Source organism: Heloderma suspectum, chromosome 10 (assembly GCF_057233095.1).
Source record: "Heloderma suspectum isolate Gila_16-S chromosome 10, 16-S_ref, whole genome shotgun sequence".
Lineage (NCBI taxonomy): Eukaryota > Metazoa > Chordata > Lepidosauria > Squamata > Helodermatidae > Heloderma > Heloderma suspectum.
The window spans coordinates 6174362-6193365 of record NC_139467.1 but is presented as its reverse complement, the minus strand read 5'-3'; the positions used below and the strand labels follow the sequence as shown (position 1 = coordinate 6193365).

Genomic DNA, 19004 nt, shown 5'->3' with positions numbered 1-19004 from the left:
GCTCCCTCGGGTTAAACACACTTCCCATCTTTCCCTGACAATTCCAACAATGCGTTCTGATAGGCGCAAACATCTAGCATGGCCTTCTGTAACCAGGCACCCTCCAGAGGGGTTGGACTACAACTTCCATCATCCCCAGCCAGCCATGCTGGCTGACACATGCTGAGAGTTGTAGTCCACCAGACCTGGAGGATTTTTGGGTTGTGGAAGGCTGGTCTCGCAGCAGGAGGCAAACAGGACTCAACTCCCACAGTGTCTTTAAATATATTCTAATAGGTTCACTCGCTTTTAAATGTGTGTGCTGGGCGGTACCGTTTCAAAATCCCCTGAATCTCTGTGGATAGTTAGCTTCCTTCCCTACAAAAGGATTCACTTCTCCCCCACCCACGCCAACGCCCCCCACTCCAGTCCAAGAAGGAAGTGGGGAGTGGTGCTGGAAAGGCCCAGAGAGGGCAGAGGCCATGTTGCCTAGGCCTGAAAGATGCCTCAGCATTGCCATGGCAACCTCTAGCTGGGCCTGCTGTGGCTGCCACTCGTTGCCATGGGAACAAGAGGTGGGCTTGCATAGGATTGTAGGGTGGTACCACGAGGAGAAGGAGAGAGGGCAGCTGCCATGGAAGGTGGAGGCGGAAAAGAGAAATCGGGGATGGGGCAAAAAGAGGGGGGGAGCCCTGAATCCTGGCGTTTTCACTTTCCAAGTTGTGTTTGAGGGGCTAAAGCTCAAACTTGCAAGTCACACTCTATGACCTGCCCGGGAAGTCTTTCTCCTTGTTCCCAGACATTTAGGCTGCAATCCTGTACACCTATCTGGCCGGGAGTAAGTCCCCTGAATGCAGTGGAGCTTACTTCTGAGTAGACAAGTCTAGGATCTCACTGTTAGCAACTCACTAGTGATGAAAAAGCAGTCAGCACACGCTCAAGAGCACTCTCTGCTTCAGTGGAGAGAGTGTGGTTTCAGTCAGAGCCAGTGTGGCCTCGCAGTTAGTTGGAGTAGGATCAAGGGAAAGGAAAGGAAAGGTTCCTCCTGCGCAAGCACCGGGTCATTACTGACCCCTAGAGGGACGCCGCTTTTGCTGGTGTTTTCATGGCAGACTGTAGCGGGGTGGTTTGCCATTGCCTTCCCCAGTCATGACTACCTTTCCCCCAGCAAGCTGGGTACTCATTTTACCGACCTCGGAAGGATGGAGGGCTGAGTTGACCTGAGCCGGCTACCTGAGACCCAGCTTCTGCTGGGATCGAACTCAGGTCGTGGGGAGAGTTTCGGTTGCAATACTGCCGCCTACCACACAGGCTCAAATCCCCACTCACTCATGAAGCTTACAGGGTGACCGTGGGCCAGTCACTCACCCTCTCTCTCAGCCTAACCTACCTCACAGGGTTGTTGTCAGGACAAAGGGGAGAAGGACCATGTGTGCCACTCTGAGCTCCTTGGAGGAAGGGCAGGATATAATGTAATGTTTCTCCAAGAAGCACAGAATGCCATAAATGGAAGGAAGAATGTTATCCTATTTCTGCCCCTCACAATATACATGGTGAGTGGCCCAGCAAGCTACATGGTTAAACATGGCTTTGACTCCAGGTCTCAAAGCCCATCATTCTACCTACTACATCATACTAGAATAGTTTTCTCCAGGCATATAGCTGTTAAAAGCAAAGAAGCCATGTCAGAAAAAGAAGTTGGCAGCCCTAGTCCCAGCGTTGAACCCCAGCATTGAAACAGCATTCTGGAGCTAAATTTTATCCCAACCGCACACTCTCCGGCAATGTAACTTGTTAGGAACCTGGGCCCAGCAGTTTAAGAATGATGCTTATTGCAGTTGCTAAGCAACCAGCCTACCCTCCAGGTACCACAATAGGGACTCCCAATTAACAGATGCCACCAAAATACAGAGTCACACAGATGACAACTTTCTGCCGCTGTGTCATTTTCTAGAAGTACCACTAGAGAGCACCAGACTCCTTAAGCACTAACAGGAAAGCCTACTTTGGCAAAATTTTGTTAGGGCACAATTTCAATGCCTTATGCTTCTTCATATGTTTCCTGCAAAAACATATACCTAAACTTGGTATTTAAATAAATTTAGAATTGTGACGACCTTCCCTTTTTAAGTCTCCATGCAGCCTTGCCTTCTGGGGTAGGGGGAAAATAACAGCAGTTTAGGAATTGCTGACAAATGTGGGTTTTTTTTAGTATTTCCATTCTGATGTAAAATAGGCTCTGTTCACAAAGTTTTAATGTCCGAGTAGGAAAATCCTGATATTTAGCTGAGGATGGGGGTTCCTAAATTCTAAAATGTTTCGGTTTGGGGGGTGGGGGCTAGGACGTTTTTAAACAAAGGTTGGCCCTAGTAAGAAGTAGCTCACAGTGACCAATTAAGTATGCACATTATGCATTAGCTTGTGGGAAAGGGTGTGTGTGTGTGTGTGTGAGCGCGTGTGCACATATGTGTACGTATACATACACACAAAGCAGGCTCCAGGTTTTTGAGAGCCTTTGAACAAGAAACCTGCAATAGCCCCCCTCCCTCAGTGAGTCTCCCCTCTCACCCCCGTTGTCACTGGCTGCTCCTGCCCCTAGTCCTCTTTCTCATCATTGCACCCACTTGCTTGCCAGGCAGGCAGAGCATCAGTGAGCAAGTAGGCCATGGCATCCTCTCCTCCTCCTCCTCCTCCTCCTCCTCCTCTTCCTCCTCCTAACCATTGTCTGGGCCAGAGCGAGAGGCAGGTGAACAAGCAGGTTGCAACGGTGAAGAGGAGGAGCAACTCCAGAAGGTTCTTGTCAGTGGGCCCCTGCTGGGGTGTGGGCCCTCGGCTGGTGCCCGGCAATGCCTGCTCTTGATGCTGACCTTCCATATACCTGTTCAGTCGTACTTATTTCGGGGGGGGGGTGCCACTCAGCTTTCCCCACTTTGACACCTAATGTATTGGATGATGTGCTATTTCTCTGTGTGAGCAGTAGCTTTGTGATTTGCAGAAAATTAAAGCTAGAAAGAATTCTAGGAACGGGAAAGTGGGTTGAAAATTGGGAGGGAAAATGGCAAAACTGGATTCTTCTCTGCCCCACAATGCTATTTAGGTCTATAGAAAGGATACTTCATGGAGCCCTGTGGTATGGCAGGGATGGGCAACTTGTGGCCTTCCAGATGTTTTGTCCTACAATGCCCACGAGCCCTCGTCAACAAAGATGATGGTGAGGGAAATAGGAGTTGTAGCCCTACAGATTTTTGGCCTACAAGTTCCCCACCTCGTATCTAAAGGCACATGATACAACTACACTGCTGAAGCTAAGCAGGTCTGCATCTGTTTAGTGCCTGAATGGGAGACCACCTGATAGGCCCTGGAACGTCACCTTGCATTCTGTGATGGAAGAAAGGCAAAGTGATAAGTGGAATAGATAAATGAATACATGTAACTGACTGTGCCTTCTCACTCGCCCTTTAATTCAAATAACAGACTGTCCAAGTTAGGTAGAGAACTTTTCCCCCATCAGCTTCTATCAGGGATTCTTGATGAGCAGTGTGAGTCACACAGATAAGTGCACTTACCTGTCCATCTCTGATGTGTGACATCTTCAGAAAGTGGGGGATAAGGTCAAGGGGAAAATACTGTTTTGTAGGGATGACATTGAAAAAGGAGCAACATAGATCGCAATGATCCAAGCTACCTGGCACCCAGCTTTCTTCCCACGTTTACAAAGCCCCTCCCTTCCAAATTTGGGCCTTTTCAGATAAGGATCTTGTGGGGAGGAGAGGAGGGGATGAAATACAAACACAGTCTGTACCAAACAAAGAGTGAGGTGTATGTTAGTCCAATAAAGAGAAACTGCAGAACATCATTCTAGGAAGAAGAGAATGTATGGGGGATAGAGTATATAATCCTGTAGAACCCTTTCAAGAAGCTCCTTTATTGGGTCACTGTCAGGGAGACAACTGAGGAGCAGAAGGGTGTGTGTGTGTGTACGTGTGCCTGTCCTTCTGTTAATGTTTCTATATCTTCTCATCCTAAATGGCCTTGAAAAGAATTGGCACAGCTGCGGTGCCCAGGCCTCCCTCTGTTTCCTCTCCTTTTCCCTGTCCAAACCTATCCACCTCCCAGCCAGCCTGCATCCCATTACCATGGCAACGTGGTCCAGCTGAAAACCCTCAAGTCTCCTTGAAATAAACTAACGCTGCTGGAGTGTGAAGGAAGGTGAGGGAAAGAGAGAGAGAGAATATGGAGGAGAGGATGCAAGGGGAGGGGAAATGTGTGAGAGAAGGGGAACTGGCCACCTTTGCTCCTTCATCAGGCAGACCTAATCTATTCCACATCTCCCTATGGTGGATCAGGTGTAGATGCTATGCGCTAAGGTTGCTCCAGCTGACAGATTTTGTTGTTGTCGTTCAGTCGTTCAGTCGTTCAGTCGTGTCCGACTCTTCGTGACCCCGTGGACCATAGCACGCCAGGCCTTCCTGTCCTGCGCTCTCTCCCGGAGCGTGCTCAAGTTCATATTCATTGCATCGGTGATGCTATCTAGCCATCTCATCCTCTGCCATCCCCTTCTCCTTTTGCCTTCAGTCTTTCCCAGCATCAGGGTCTTTTCCAGGGAGTTTTCTCTTCGCATTAGGTGGCCAAAATATTGGAGCTTCAGCTTCATTATCTGTCCTTCCAATGAGCACTCAGGGTTGATTTCCTTTAGGATTGACTGATTTGACCTCCTTGCAGTCCAGGGCACTCGTAAGAGTCTTCTCCAGCACCACAGTTCGAAAGCATCAATTCTTCGGCGCTCAGCCTTCCTTATAGTCCAGCTCTCACAGCCATACATTACTACTGGGAAAACCATAGCTTTGATTAGACGGACCTTTGTCGGCAAGATGATGTCTCTGCTTCTTACTATGCTGTCTAGGTTTGCCATAGCTTTCCTCCCAAGGAGCAAGCGTCTTTTAATTTAATGGCTACAGTCACCATCTGCGGTGATCTTGGAGCCCAAGAAAGTAAAATCTGTCACTGCTTCCATTTCTTCCCCTTCTATATGCCAGGAAGTGATAGGGCCAGATGACATGATCTTAGTTTTTTTAATGTTGAGTTTCAAACCAGCTTTTGCACTCTCCTCTTTCACCCTCAACAAGAGGCTCTTGAGATCCTCTTCGCTTTCTGCCATTAGGGTGGTATCGTCTGCATATCGGAGGTTGTTGATAATTCTCCCGGCAATCTTAATTCCGACCTCTGATTCATCCAACCCGGCATTTCTCATGATGTACTCTGCATATAAGTTAAATAAGCAGGGTGACAATATGCAGCCTTGTCGTACTCCTTTCCCAATTTTGAACCAATCGGTTGTTCCATCTCTGGTTCTTACTGTTGCTTCTTGACCCTCGTACAGGTTTCTCAGGAGACAGGTAAGGTGGTCTGGTACTCCCATCACTTTAAGAATTTGCCACAGTTTGTTGTGATCCACACAATCAAAGGCTTTAGCGTAGTCAATGAAGCAGAAATAGACGTTTTTCTGGAATTCTCTTGCTTTCTCCATGATGCAGCAAATGTTGGCGATTTGATCTCTAGTTCCTCTGCCTCTTCGAAACCCAGCTTGTACTTCCGGTAGTTCTCGGTTCGCATACTGCTGAAGCCTAGCTTGTAGGATTTTGAGCATCACCTTGCTGGCATGTGAAATGAGCGCAATTGTGCGGTAGTTTGAACACTCTTTGGCGTTGCCCTTCTTTGGAATTGGAATGTAAACTGACCTTTTCCAGTCTTGTGGCCACTGTTGAGTGTTCCAGATTTGTTGGCATATTGAATGCAGCACTTTAACAGCATCATCTTTTAGGATTTTAAATAGCTCGGCTGGAATACTGTCATCTCCGCTAGCTTTGTTGTTACTATTGCTTCCTAAGGCCCACTTGACTTCACTCTCTAGGATGTCTGGCTCAAGTTCAGTGACCGCACTATCATGGCTATCAGGGACATTCAGATCTTTCCTGTATAGTTCTTCTGTGTATTCTTTCCACCTCTTCTTAATCTCATCTGCTTCTGTTAGGTCCCTGCCTTCTTTGTCCTTTACCATGCCCGTCTTTGCACAAAACGTTCCCTTGAGATCTCCAATTTTCTTGAAGAGATCTCTAGTCTTTCCCATTCTGTTGTTTTCCTCGATTTCTTTGCATTGTTCATTTAAGGAGGCCTTCTTGTCTCTCCTTGTTATTCTCTGGAACTCTTCATTCAGTTGGATATATCTTCCCCTTTCTCCTTTGCTTTTCGCTTCCCTTCTTTCCTCAGCTACTTGTAAAGCCTCATCAGACAGCCACTTGGCTTTCTTGCATTTCTTTTTCTTTGGGACGGATTTCGTTGCTGCCTCCTGAACAATGTTACGGACCTCTGTCCATAGTTCCTCAGGCACTGTGTCTATCAGGTCTAATCCCTGAAATCTATTCGTCACCTCCACTGTATATTCATAAGGGTTATGATTTAGGTCATACCTGAAAGGTTTAGTGGTTTTCCCTACGTTCTTCAATTTAAGCCGAAATTTTGCAAGAAGCAGCTCATGATGTGAGCCACAGTCAGCTCCAGGTCTTGTTTTGACTGCCTGTATGGAGCTTCTCCATCTTTGGCTGCAAAGGACATAATCAATCTGATTTCGATATTGACCATCTGGTGACGTCCATGTGTAGAGTCGCCTCTTGTGCTGTTGGAAAAGAGTGTTTGCTATGATCAGCATGTTCTCTTGGCAAAACTATTAGCTTTTGTCCTGCTTCATTTTGTACACCAAGGCCATGCTTGCCTGTTATCCTGGTGATTTCTTGACTTCCTACTTTAGCATTCCAATCCCCTATGATGAAGAGGACATCTTTTTTTGGTGTTAGTTCTAGAAGGTGTTGTAGGTCTTCATAGAACCGATCAACCTCAGCTTCTTCGGCCTCAGTGGTTGGGGCATAGACTTGAATTACTGTGATGTTGAATGGTTTGCCTTGGATTCGTACTGAGATCATTCTATCATTTTTAAGATTGTACCCCAGTACTGCTTTTCCCACCCTTTTGTTGACTATGAGTGCTACTCCATTTCTTCTAAGGATTCTTGCCCACAATAGTAGATATGATGGTCACCTGAATTAAATTCACCCATGCCTGTCCATTTTAGTTCGCTGATTCCCAAAATGTCGATGTTCAATCTTGCCATCTCATGTTTGACCACCTCCAGCTTACCTTGATTCATTGATCTGACATTCCAGGTTCCTAAACAATATTGTTCTTTACAGCATCGGATTTTCTTTTCACCGCCAGACACATCCACAGCTGAGTGTCCTTTCGGGTTTGGCCCAGCCGCTTCACTCTTTCTGGCGCTACTTGGAAATACCCTCTGCTCTTCCCCAGTAGCATATTGGACACCTTCCGACCTGAGGGGCTCATCTTCCGGCGTCATATCTTTTAGCCTTGTGATACGTTCCATGGGGTTTTCTTGGCAAGAATACTGGAGTGGGTTGCCATTTCCTTCTCCAGTGGACCACATTTTGTCAGAACTCTCTGCCATGACCTGTCCGTCTTGGGTGGCCCTGCACGGCATAGCCTATGGCTTCACTGAGTTACGCAAGCCCCTTCGCCACAACAAGGCAGTGATCCATGAAGGGGTGACAGATTTTGGATGCCCTTACATTTTAAAGCCTAAAGGCAGCAGAATAGGAAACTGGCAGAACTGATCCATGGGGCCCAATCCATTGGGAAGTTATCCTGTACAAGTCTCATTGAAATTAATGGGAGATATGCAAGTACTCTTATGCAGGTGACTTTCCCAGGGGATTGAGACCCTTTGAGGGTGTGTCTGTCCCCTTTAGATTTCCTTACTCAAGAACCAGAATGCCTTGGGTTAGACACAGTCAGGTGTGTTTTACTAACATCACCAAGAGTTGGATGAGAACTTGACTCCTTAGGATGAAACAACATCAAGGGATTATTATACACCATTATTAGTAGTGCTTAATATATATATAGAGGGGGGGGCACTGTGGGCATCAAATGTGTCTGGAAGCTATGCTCTTTGGTAGGGAATCTTTGGCCTGAATTCCACATGTTTGTGAAGTTGGGCTGCAGCTCCTTAGTGGTGAGGGGAAAATGCACTTCTGATATGCTCAGAGATCTTCTCTTCTGAACACATTCCAGGGGTGAGCACCAGTATCACAAACAGGTACAGTGGATGATGACTAGTTCAAATTTGGAAGTGAATATGAAAGTCTGGGAAATAGAGGCAGAGCAGCTGCGTATGTCAGGGGGCTGCTCACAGCCACATCTGGCAAGAGATGCTATGAAGCTGGAGGAGGTGACTTGTGTGGCAGAACGATGCTGATGCCACTTTGTATTAATTAATTAATTCATTGTTATCATCATCATTACAATGTCATCATCAGCATGCATGGCACTTTACAGAATTTACTTCAGAAGTAAAGGAAGTCAAATCCCAGCCACAAAGGAGCTGACAGTAACTGGGGAAAACAACAATTGAGGGGACAGGAGTTGAAGAAAGGTTAAAACAGAAGAATGTATGAACATTCAGTTACATGTACTAAGGCCTTGTTCCTGTTGGGGATGATGAAAATTAAGGATGTAAGGCAGTCTGCACCAAAGAAAAGTGGCTTTTCAGGAGGGAGATGAGAGAGAGACTGAGACTGACTGACTGACTGACTGACTGATTGATTGACTGAGAGAATTCTGGGAAGGAATTACTGGCATAAGGGACAACAAGGGAGAAAGGATGGAAACATTTAAGGGACCAGGAGAGCCAGTGTAGTTTAGCAGTTAGCGTTATAGACTAGGATATGTAGACCCAGGTTCAAATCTCCATGGAACTCACTAGGTGACCTGAGGACAGTCACTCCCATGTGGTCTACTCTACCTCTCAGGGTTGTTGTGTGGATCAAATGGACGGGGAGAACCATGTCTATACCTTGAGCTCGTTGGAGTAAAGGTGGGATAGAAATGTAATGAATAAATGAAGTCCATAAGGGGTATGGAGAGGGAACAGGTGGAGTCGTTCAAGGGAGCAGGGAGATCGCTTGGACTTGGCAAGGGATTCCCGGCCTAAAGGGCAGCACGGGAGACACAGCCAGATTGTTGGCTGAAGGGCAGCAGGGACGTATCAGGAAAGAAGGGCAGAAAGGGGTGTGGCAAACCTATGGCAAGCCTAAGGGCTAGGAGTGTGAACTGCTGGAGACACAGGCTGCTGGGCAGCCTGAGAGTTGTTTCCTGGGGGTGATGGGAGTTGTAGTCCAACACATCTGGAGGGCACCAGGTTGGGGAAGATTAATTTAGGGCACAATCCTATGTATGTTTAGACAGAAAGAAGTCCTACAACTCCCAGCATTCCCCAGTCAGAATGCTGGGAGTTGTAGGACTTCTTTCTGTCTAACCATGCATAGGATTGCACCCTTAGAGTCTAAACTTTAGACTGAAGAAAGGCATTGTGTGATCCAGGCGACAAGGGAGGTGAGTGATTTTGTGAGCTGAATGCTGTGTAGAGATGAGGAGCCCAGGACCGACCATGCGAGGCCAAAGAGAAGAATTCTGCATGAGATGACCAGAGCAGAAACCAGCACTTCAGCAAAAGGGATGGACCGTTTCACTCTTGGTCGTTACAGTGCTACTGCCTCCTCCTGTTCTGGGCAGAGCAAGCTTTCTGCTCCCACCTTGTCACCCCGCTGGCCGCTGCACATACTGCCCTCTCTGGGGACACTTTGGTGAATAATTCAGGGCTCCAGCTGGTTCTGACACTCCAGCGTCTTCTCCCTGGATGGGGCTTGTCATATCCCATCCTGTCTCTGAGTCTCTTTGCTCAGGAAAGCGGCAGAGACCTGGTGCGACCGTCTCCCTTGCATGAAGACTAGGGGAGGACGCAGCGCTTTCACCACCTTCCAGATCTTGACCCCTAGTCCTGTTTGCACTCCATGGACATGCTGCACAAGGCTGGCCCAGACCAGTGCACAGAGGGGGTGCTGGTGGCGAAATTCAGAAAGGCCCAGAATCTCATTCTCTGATACAAAGTTGTTTGTCAAATTTTAAAAAGCAGGGGAGTGGGAAGCAATGTATTTTAAGCAGGGTGCAACATTTGATTGATAAATCAGTTAGATTAATTTATAAAAACAATTTTTAATTAACTAAGAAGTGCCTGTGATTAATCAGGCAGAAGAAATATAATTTTCAATGGAAGTGCCATTGAAAAAAGGGAACTGTAAACAGGGAAGGAGACAAGCACCCATCTTTAAAGAGGCCTTCTCTCTTCTCCCTCGCTTAGGGGGAAAGGCTTCTGCTAAGGTGGTTCCAGCTACGACACATGCCTGCATCTTCTAAAACAGCCTCCTCCAACCTGCTGTCCTCCAGATGTGTAGGATTGCAACTCCCAATATTCTTCACCATGCTGGCTGGGAATTATTGGAGCTGCACTCCAGTGCCAGTGGCACCAGGCTGGGGAAGGCCGATCTAAAAACAAAAGACGTATGCTTCTTGCTTCAGAAATAGTGCTTTTACTCATGGGCAAATTTAATTGATGGAGTAGTCAATTAATTAGCTCCGGGGGGCGGGGGGGAATCTTATGCATGGTTAGACAGAAGAAAGGCCTACAACTCCCAGCATTCCCCAGCCTGCTATGCTGGCTGGGGAATGCTGGGAGTTGTAGGACTTTCTTCTGCCTAACCATGTATACAATTGCGCCCTAAAACTCATAGGATTAGTTGATTAAAAGTTCTTTAAGCAGGTTTTAACAACATTTGTTGAAATATTAATTTTATTTTTTAATGTCTCATAATTAACTGTGTTATTGACACCGGACAAGCACACCACCTTTGTTTTTTTTTACTAAAGAGAGGGTTTTCTGCCTTTGGCCTACACTTGTCATTATAGGCTCGCTGAGCTGTATTTCCAACAGCAGCCACACAACATATAGAATCAGCATGGAGGGCGGAGACGTGGTTGTTCCTGACAAATAGTTGCATGGGGTCTGAATCAGAGGGGTGAGGCAGACTCGTCTCCCCAAATGGGGCCCTCCAGCCATTTCCAGGGCTGACATCAAGGGTCAACATGGCCAAAGGCCCCCACCCCAGCAAGGGTCCACCAGAGTTCTGCTGGCTGGGGGATGCTGGGAGTTGCTGTCCCACGCTTCTGGAGTGCACCAGGTTGGCAAAGGCTGGTCTATATCCTTAACTCTGTGCAACAATGTACCAAGCATTGAGGACTATAATTCAGGGATCACTCTGTTAGGTTGGATGGGAAGTGGATTGAGACATGACAAAAGAAAGCCTTTTGTGCAGAGTTCATCATTAACCTGTGGAACTCACTGTCACCATGTATGGAGGGCTGATGTCAAGAGTAGCCATGGCTGGGCACCTGCCGAGGGCCCACTGACAAGAACCTTGCTCCGCCGCTTCGCCAATCCAACCTGCTTGTTCCCCTGCCTCTCAGTCTGGCCCAGGCGACGGTGGTGGTGAGGAGGAGGAGCGGGAGATGCTGCGGCCTGCTTGCTCCCTGGCCCTCTTCCTGCGAAGCAAGCCAGTGGGAGCAACGCTGAGAAAGAAGGGAAGCAGCAAGAGCAGCTGGTGACCATGGCGGCGAGAAGGGAGACTCGCTGAGGGAAGAGGGGCCCCATTCAGGAAGTGTTGCCCTAGGACCCCCCAAAACCTAAAGCTGGCACCATCCATTTCCCTCCGATCTGACATACTTCTCTAGACCAGTAGATCGCAAAGGAAGGGGTAAACTCCCTAAGGGTGTGTGTACCATTTAATTTCTAAGTTCCACTATGGGAGACCTACGATCCTCCAAGCAGCCAGGATGGGTTGAGCATCTCCTGGCAGAGGACCCTTGCTGGGATGTGGGGGGAGGGGGGCTGCATTTTCAGTGAGATCATTTTCCCCATCCTGAGTCAGGGAGATGGAAATACAGGAAGGTCTGAGGTGTCGTGTTCTATGACTCTTCTGGTGCTGCTGTCGGATTAGTACCCCAATAACCCAGCACATGAGAATCGCTACATGCTTACAGATGGAGGAGATGACCAGTGCTGGGTTCAGAGGAGCTGCAAAGGAAAGAGGATTCAGGAAAAGGGCCTAAATTTGAACCATCCGAGAGGCACACTGCTCGAGATGGAAAAAGGTTTGCAGCTTTCACCAACCTGGCGCCCTCCAGATGTGTTGGACTACAACTCCCAGCACCCCAGCCAGTTCTGGCTGGGGATGCTGGGAGTTATAGTCCAACAGTGGGTGCCAGGTTGGCAAAGGCTGGTCTATGCCTGACTCTAAGAGGTGATGGACCAAGCATCTAGGACTACAATTCAGGGATCGCTCTGTTAGATTGTATGGGAAGTAGACTGAGAACAGACAAAAGAAAGCCCTTCACAGAATTCATCATTAACCTGTGGAACTCATTGCCACCATGTATATTAGTGGCCACGAACACAGAAGCTTTTTAAAAAGTCACATTCACAGAAGGATAAACCTACAAATAGGTTTTAGCAGGGATGCAAACAGCCAGGCACTCCGGGACTGCTGGCACCTAAGAAATTGGTCTGATACCTGGGTTATCATCATATAGGCCAGGAAGCAGGGTTCTTCTCCTGTCTGGATTCTATATTTCACCAAAAAAGGCTTGTGCCCCTCGCTACTACTAGCCATGTCAAGAGAGAGTGGTTAGAATGTTTGGACTAGGACTAGGAAAACTGGGTCTGAAATTCCCCAACTAGGATTGAAATTCCGCACTCAGCCGCAAGGCTCACTGGCTGAGCAGTCCCTCTCTCTCAGCTTAACCGCCCTCACAGAGCTGTTGTGGGGATATAACATGGGCAGAAGGCATGGAGAGAATAATGTACACCAGCCTGAGCTCCTTGGAGATATGATTTATTACATTTACACTATAAATGCAATAAATAAAACAAAGGGGCAAGGCAACTGGAGCTTCCGTGGTTGGAGGCTGCGTACCGCTGTTTGCTGGGGCAACAAGGCAACAAGGTAACAGGCTGGCTGTGGCTGAAGACAGAACACTGGGCTAGAAGGACTCATGGTCTGAGCCAGCAAGGCATATCTTACGATGGGGGCACTATGAGTTCCTGTTCCTGTTCTTGTGCAACGTTACCGCCTTGAGAGAGACAATTGCGCATGCGTCATAAACTAACACAGGTTGTCACAACAGCACACCTGAGTGCAGCACTGTTTCCGGGTACATATCGTGGCTTCAGGAGAGGTAGGTGAGATGCAGTCAATGAGGGCGTGATGCAGGGAAGAGGGTTGGGACTGGGGATGGCGCCTCTTTGGCCTTCTGGAGGGCGGTGGGCCACCCTCAAGCCAGATATGCTGGCATGGCTCTCTATGGCTCCCAGTCACAGGCGGAGCAACAGGTGCCATTACAGGCAGACCTAGGCCTCCGAGTGGCAGCGATGCCTAGGGAACAGGTCTCCCATTTGCTGAGCATGGGATGCTGATGGGGCCACACCTCTATGGATGGATGTAAGCATGGGAGGGAATGGAGCACACATGAAACTTTTCATTTTGAGTGGGATAATCCCCTACCCCATATGCAGCTGAGTTATATTTCCTGCCCATCCCATACTTTTAAAATTAGAATTGAAATAGCTGGGCTTAAGATGCTGGGCTTCTTCCAGGGTATGTGGTAACAGAAGCTGTTACGGTGCAGCTATTTCTGATATATTCACACATCTCAGTCAATTTCCTAAAAAATCAACATTTGGACTGAAATGCAAATCTCCAAGTTACAGATTCCACTGGGACCTTGAAGACTCAAGGTTCCCAGTGAAATCTGTAACTTGGATTTTGATGTTAACATTTACACCCCAAAATGTTTTGACATTTTCAGTTCCGTTCTGAGATTTGCAGCGTGATTAGGATTTAAATCCCCCCGTCTCCAATGCTGAACCTAGTTCTCTTTCTGGACAGGTTTACTGCCACCCCCACAATCCAGTTCTTCTGCACTATACACCTATGGTTAATATTAATAAATATAAAATAATAACTTTATGTGAACCATTTAACAAGGCTGTAAATTAAGGACAATATGTACCAGTATGTAATTCTAGAATGTGTGTTCAGTGTGAAAGAAAGCTGAAATTTCTCAAACTTTTGAAAATTTGCCAGTTTTCCAAACATCGATATTTAGATTTTGCTGTCGACATTTGACATTTGAGAATTTAAAAAGTAACCTTTGAATCCAACTGATGTGTTGATTGGTTGAATTAAGTTAATCTAAAAATTGACTAACAGTGCAATTCTATGTATGTCTACTCAGAAGTAAGTTCCATTCAGTTCAATGAGGCTTAGGGTCAGAGAAGTGTGTATAGCAGCCTTCTCCAACCTGGTGCCCTCCAGACTTGTTGGACTACAACTCCCATAATCCCCAGTGGAGTTTGAGCAAGATATGATGGGAGTTGTGGTCCAACTCATCTGCAGGGCACCAGGTTGGGGAACGCTAGTGCACAGGACTGCAGTCCTATTGCAAGCCAGGTGTCAGTTACTGTCCAATGTTGCTCGCTGCTTCTCTGATGGAGCGCTACAACATCAAATGCTGAAATCTGTGGATAATGAGGTGCCGAAGCTGAATATAAAATATTCACCAAAGATTCGTACCCCTGGAGAACATTCAAAGAATATTCACCATCAAGATCTGCAGAGGCCTTCATTTCAGCTTTTGTGTAAGAGTTTAGTTCTGGAATGTGTGAAGAATAAATCCGAAAGGGCCTTTAGGCATGAGCAGAGTGTCTTCCCTGCTGAGTAACTGCAACCAGCCCTTACAAATCTTGGATTAGGGATAAGTAGTTCAACCTCAAAAGGGACCTTTTTCTGGCAGATTTAAGGCCTAACACCTCCCCTTGAAACCAGGGTTCAGCCTGTTCCTTAGGAATTGTGACCTCTTCCCTGTCAGGTTCAGCACAGACTGTAGGAAAATAAGCCCTGTTGCTTGAATTATGAAGGACCAAATTATGACGGGCCTCCCTACATTTTGTAATGGCCTCTTTAGCTATTATTTATTGACGGCTATGCTGGGCATGCTTGGGCTAGAACTAGGGCAGGGCAGGCGGTAGAGCCTGTGGGTATCATTAAGGGCCCCCACACTCACAATTCCAGCACCAAACGGTCCCCTGGTAGCTTTTAAGAGCATGGATTAATGAGGGAGATGCTCACGATCGAAATCTCAACTCCCTCAGTGAACGCCACAAAGCCACTCTGAGTCTTCTCTTGCCACATCTGCCATATGGACTTAATAATTCTGGCCTACTTTACAGGGTGGTTGTAAGGATTTCCAAGAAAATGCCTGTGCAGTGGTAGGAACTCCTAAGAAATACCCCGTGTAAGTTTTAAATTACTACTGTTAGACAGTCATATGCTTAAGGAATCTGCGAGTGTGACCCTGCATCTGTTTACTGAGGGCAAACTAAAGATGACATAATTCCCGCTATTAGGAATTGCATGATCCCCCCCCCCCCCCGCAAGTAAATAACAGCCAGGGAGGTGCTGAGCTGAATGGAGATGACAGCAGGGGGAGAGTTTTTTTAATCCCCCCCCCCAGTCCTAGTCCTGATCAGCAGCCCCCACAAGTGCTCTTTGCATCAGGAGGAAAGTTCCCATCAGCACCAATGGGTCCAAATGGGCCGCGCTTTCTTCTGTGTGCTTAGCATGGCAGCCTCAGGCAACCCATGGTAGGAGTTTTAATCAAATTACTTGATTGTCAGCAATGCATACATCTTGCGTACAAACAGAACAAGTTGCTCTTTATTGCTTTCTTTATGTTTTCGCTACTTTAATAACAAGCCATTTGGCGACCCAATAAGCAGGATAAAAATATTTGGGTAGGGCAAAAATACCTTAAAACAAATATCTTAAATAAGCAATCTGTCTGAAGAAAACAGCATTTCCTTGGTTTTTTTGCATGCCTATGAGGCAAAAGGCACCCCCTTGGAAGAGGCCTTCCCCTCCTAGGTGTGAGAAGCGGGGGGCAGGGGGTGTCTTTTCTAAGTCACCTGCACTTCTCCTAATTACTTCTGTTAGTACTGGTATGGTCAACCAGAGGCATATTTTTTAATCAATCAAAATAGATTAATCTAATTGATTGACTGACTAAAACCACTGAAGCCCTCAATATTGCTATCATCAACCACCTACTAGCTAAAGACCAGTTGGGTTCAGTGAGCAGGGCCTTTTCCCAGCCCCACAGTACTGCTTCTCCTCTCTCATTCCTGCCTTCAGGAAGTCCATTGCTTCTACGCACTCCAGTGCCTGTCAGTGGTGACTGGGCCAGAGAACTCAATGGAGAACCATGTCACCCCATCCTGGGCTCTGTTTCATGGCCGTGCCAGAGCACCCGTTCCCAACCTAGCCAGGTAGACCAGGAAAGATGGGAGTTCGCTGCAGTCCACCACACCTGGTGGGCACTAGATTGTGTGAGGCAACATAGGCTCTTACATTTTATGCTGCATATCCTGTTGCCATTCTGAGGCCAGTTCAGGGTATGTGTGTGTCTTCTTTTCCTACAAGGTCCTGGGGTGGGGTTGAACATTTGCCAGCATGGCCCATTTCTGCTACGTTATACATCTGTTTTCATTCATGCAACTGGGTAGTGGGTGGGGGGGGGCACACTTGCAGATATAGCTGGGTGAAGACCACCCATCTCCAACGGAAGCTTTAGTAGTTGGTGTGTTTTACCCACATACTCTCTTCTGTTTTCCCCTATGAACATTCTGTGTATGGAAGTTTGCACCCAACATTGTGTATGTGAGTGTGTGTGGGTGATAGAGAGTGATCAATGGGTTGTCCTTTGGATTTGTGTGAGAATAACATGACTATTAAGGGCAAATTTATACAATATAAGGCCCACCTGCATCGGTCACTGATGATCTTCTTTTTAAAGCTGCTTAGAGGAGGGGGAATGTCTCCCAGCAGAGTTCTGAGTAGCCCATTTCTCCAAAGCTCCATTGACATTGTTGTATTCCTGTTCGCCCGAGGTTGCTTAATGGTTCCAAATACAACTAGTCTGATCTGATGTAAATAGAATGGCTTTTCCTGCCTATTGCAGATCAGTGGCTGTTTGAGATTTTCCTTACTCTATTCAAACTTTGTCCTATTTCGGTTCATGCTGTTATCCTCAGGCACAAGGGTTTGCTATAGCGCTGCTGGAAGCTAATGCTGATGCGCAGAGCACCATACTGACCCCTAGTGACAGAACACAGGCTTTACAACATCAAAAACAAGGGAGGGAAAGCATCTTTGTATTTAAAAAAAAAAACAGTAATTTAAGTTTCAGCTAGAAATCTGCCCTATAATCCAGACAACCCAATTTGTAAATTGAGCATAAAACCACCTTAAATGTTTGGAGTGGCTTTGCTCTAGATTCAAGATGCTCTGTCTCTCTCTTCTCTCAAATGTCAAGACCAAAAGAAACGTAGGGGAGAAAGGGAAAACCCCACTGCACAAGGCATTGAGCCTTCCTCAGCTAAACCCTACCCTCTTCCTCCAGATTGAAACTTTTCAACAAGTGTTTCCCAGACTTATTTTTTCCTGAATTAAAATGGGAGGCAGACTTCACTGTCATAGCTATCAATGGTTTAGATTTTAGTCTTTTAAGCGGTGGGGAAGCAGCAGTCTTCCAGATGTTGTTTGACTACAACTCCCATCATCCCTGACCATTGACCATGTTGGGCAATGGGAATTAGAATCCAACATCATCTGGAGGGCCACAACGTCTCCACCCTTGGTGTAAAGTGTAACAGCTCCCCAACCTGGGAGGAAAGCACCCATTGCATCTCTGCATGAGTTGCTGATCTGTCCCAGGCAACCTCCACCCTCTTATCGCCACTGCATCTGTGCATTAGGAGTCCAGTGGAAGCTGGTGGCTCCGATGTTGGTGGGGTGGTAAATCCGCTCCAGGTTTCAGTCAGAACTCTAAAGGAGCTCTCCAAGGTGTGAAGCAAGTGCCTTGGAGAGCTCCTTTAGAATTCTGACTGAAACCCAGAGTGGATGCACTGCCCCACTGACATCGGAGCCACCATCCTCCATTGGGAGCGACTGAATTATTCGATGCAGAGATGCAGCAAAGTGCCTCCCAAGCAGTGCCCCATGCCCAGGATGCAAGAGGCCACATTTCTGAAGGATGGGCCATTCTGCCATGTGTTCCTAGTGAGAGCCACTGGCTCATTCAATCACACCTGATGTAGAGCTATTGTAGAAGAACTCAGGCCAAGCAGAGGCTAGTAGGAAGGCCACAGAGCAGTGCCTTGTACACAGAAACAGCAGGGTGGCCTCCGCTGTGGCCTAGGGCTTTTGGCTCCTGGGTTCAGCCTTCAATTATTTATCTTATATTCTCACAACACACCAGCACTTCTCTCACAGCTGCAGAGTTTGGTAATGACTGACCTGCCCTCAGTCAACGAAGGAGGTTAGCCCTGAGAACTGCGGTCCATTCTCTAAAGTCGCCCTGTGCCCGGTTAATGGGACAAGGAAGGGGGTGGAGGGGAAATGATGAGGCCTAGATGTCACTTCCTTGCTGTGACACGCCCCGGCTCCATTAGTAAAAATGGGTTAAGAGATTGTCGTGAAATGTAAAGAAAAAACGACAACGGAAGACGGAAGTGATGTCGTGAATGGACATTTATCATGACAGAAATGAGTTAATAGTATTAGCACTAAAAAAAATGCTGACTCCACTGAGCACAAAATCAATACACAACTTTACACTAAAACACACAAACCTACCAAGACATTCATTTTTTTTTTTTTTTTGCGACGTAGCCATGACGATGGAGTTGGTTACTTGGTTGCTCTTTTTTCCTTTTCCCCCCTCGTTTTTTTTAAACAATAAAAACATTTTCAACCATGCCCTCTTGGTCTCACCTCCCCCTTTGGCACCACCCCACGAGAATAAATAAGATTGCTGTTAAAAGGAGAGGTTGGATGGAGAACAAAAATCCAGAATGATTGGAGACCGTCGCATAAAAGTTATCGGAGGTTTGTGCATACATAAATGAACATCAGAAGCTGCCTTATACCATCAGACCATTGCTTCAT

General features: G+C 47.0%; 1 pseudogene across 2 annotated transcripts in view; it reads right to left on the bottom strand.

Moving 5' to 3' along the window:
* Nucleotides 1–6228: 6228 nt before the first annotated feature.
* The window catches only part of LOC146337528 (protein CFDP2 pseudogene), a 471985-nt pseudogene continuing 459209 nt past the window's right edge, over nt 6229–19004 (bottom strand). The window contains exon 2 of one of the 2 annotated variants that reach the window (XR_014784998.1): nt 6229–6411. The product of XR_014784998.1 is annotated as a protein CFDP2 pseudogene, transcript variant X1 (transcript). The remainder of the gene's footprint in view (nt 6412–19004) is intronic. The other variant, XR_014784999.1, reaches the window with a different exon arrangement.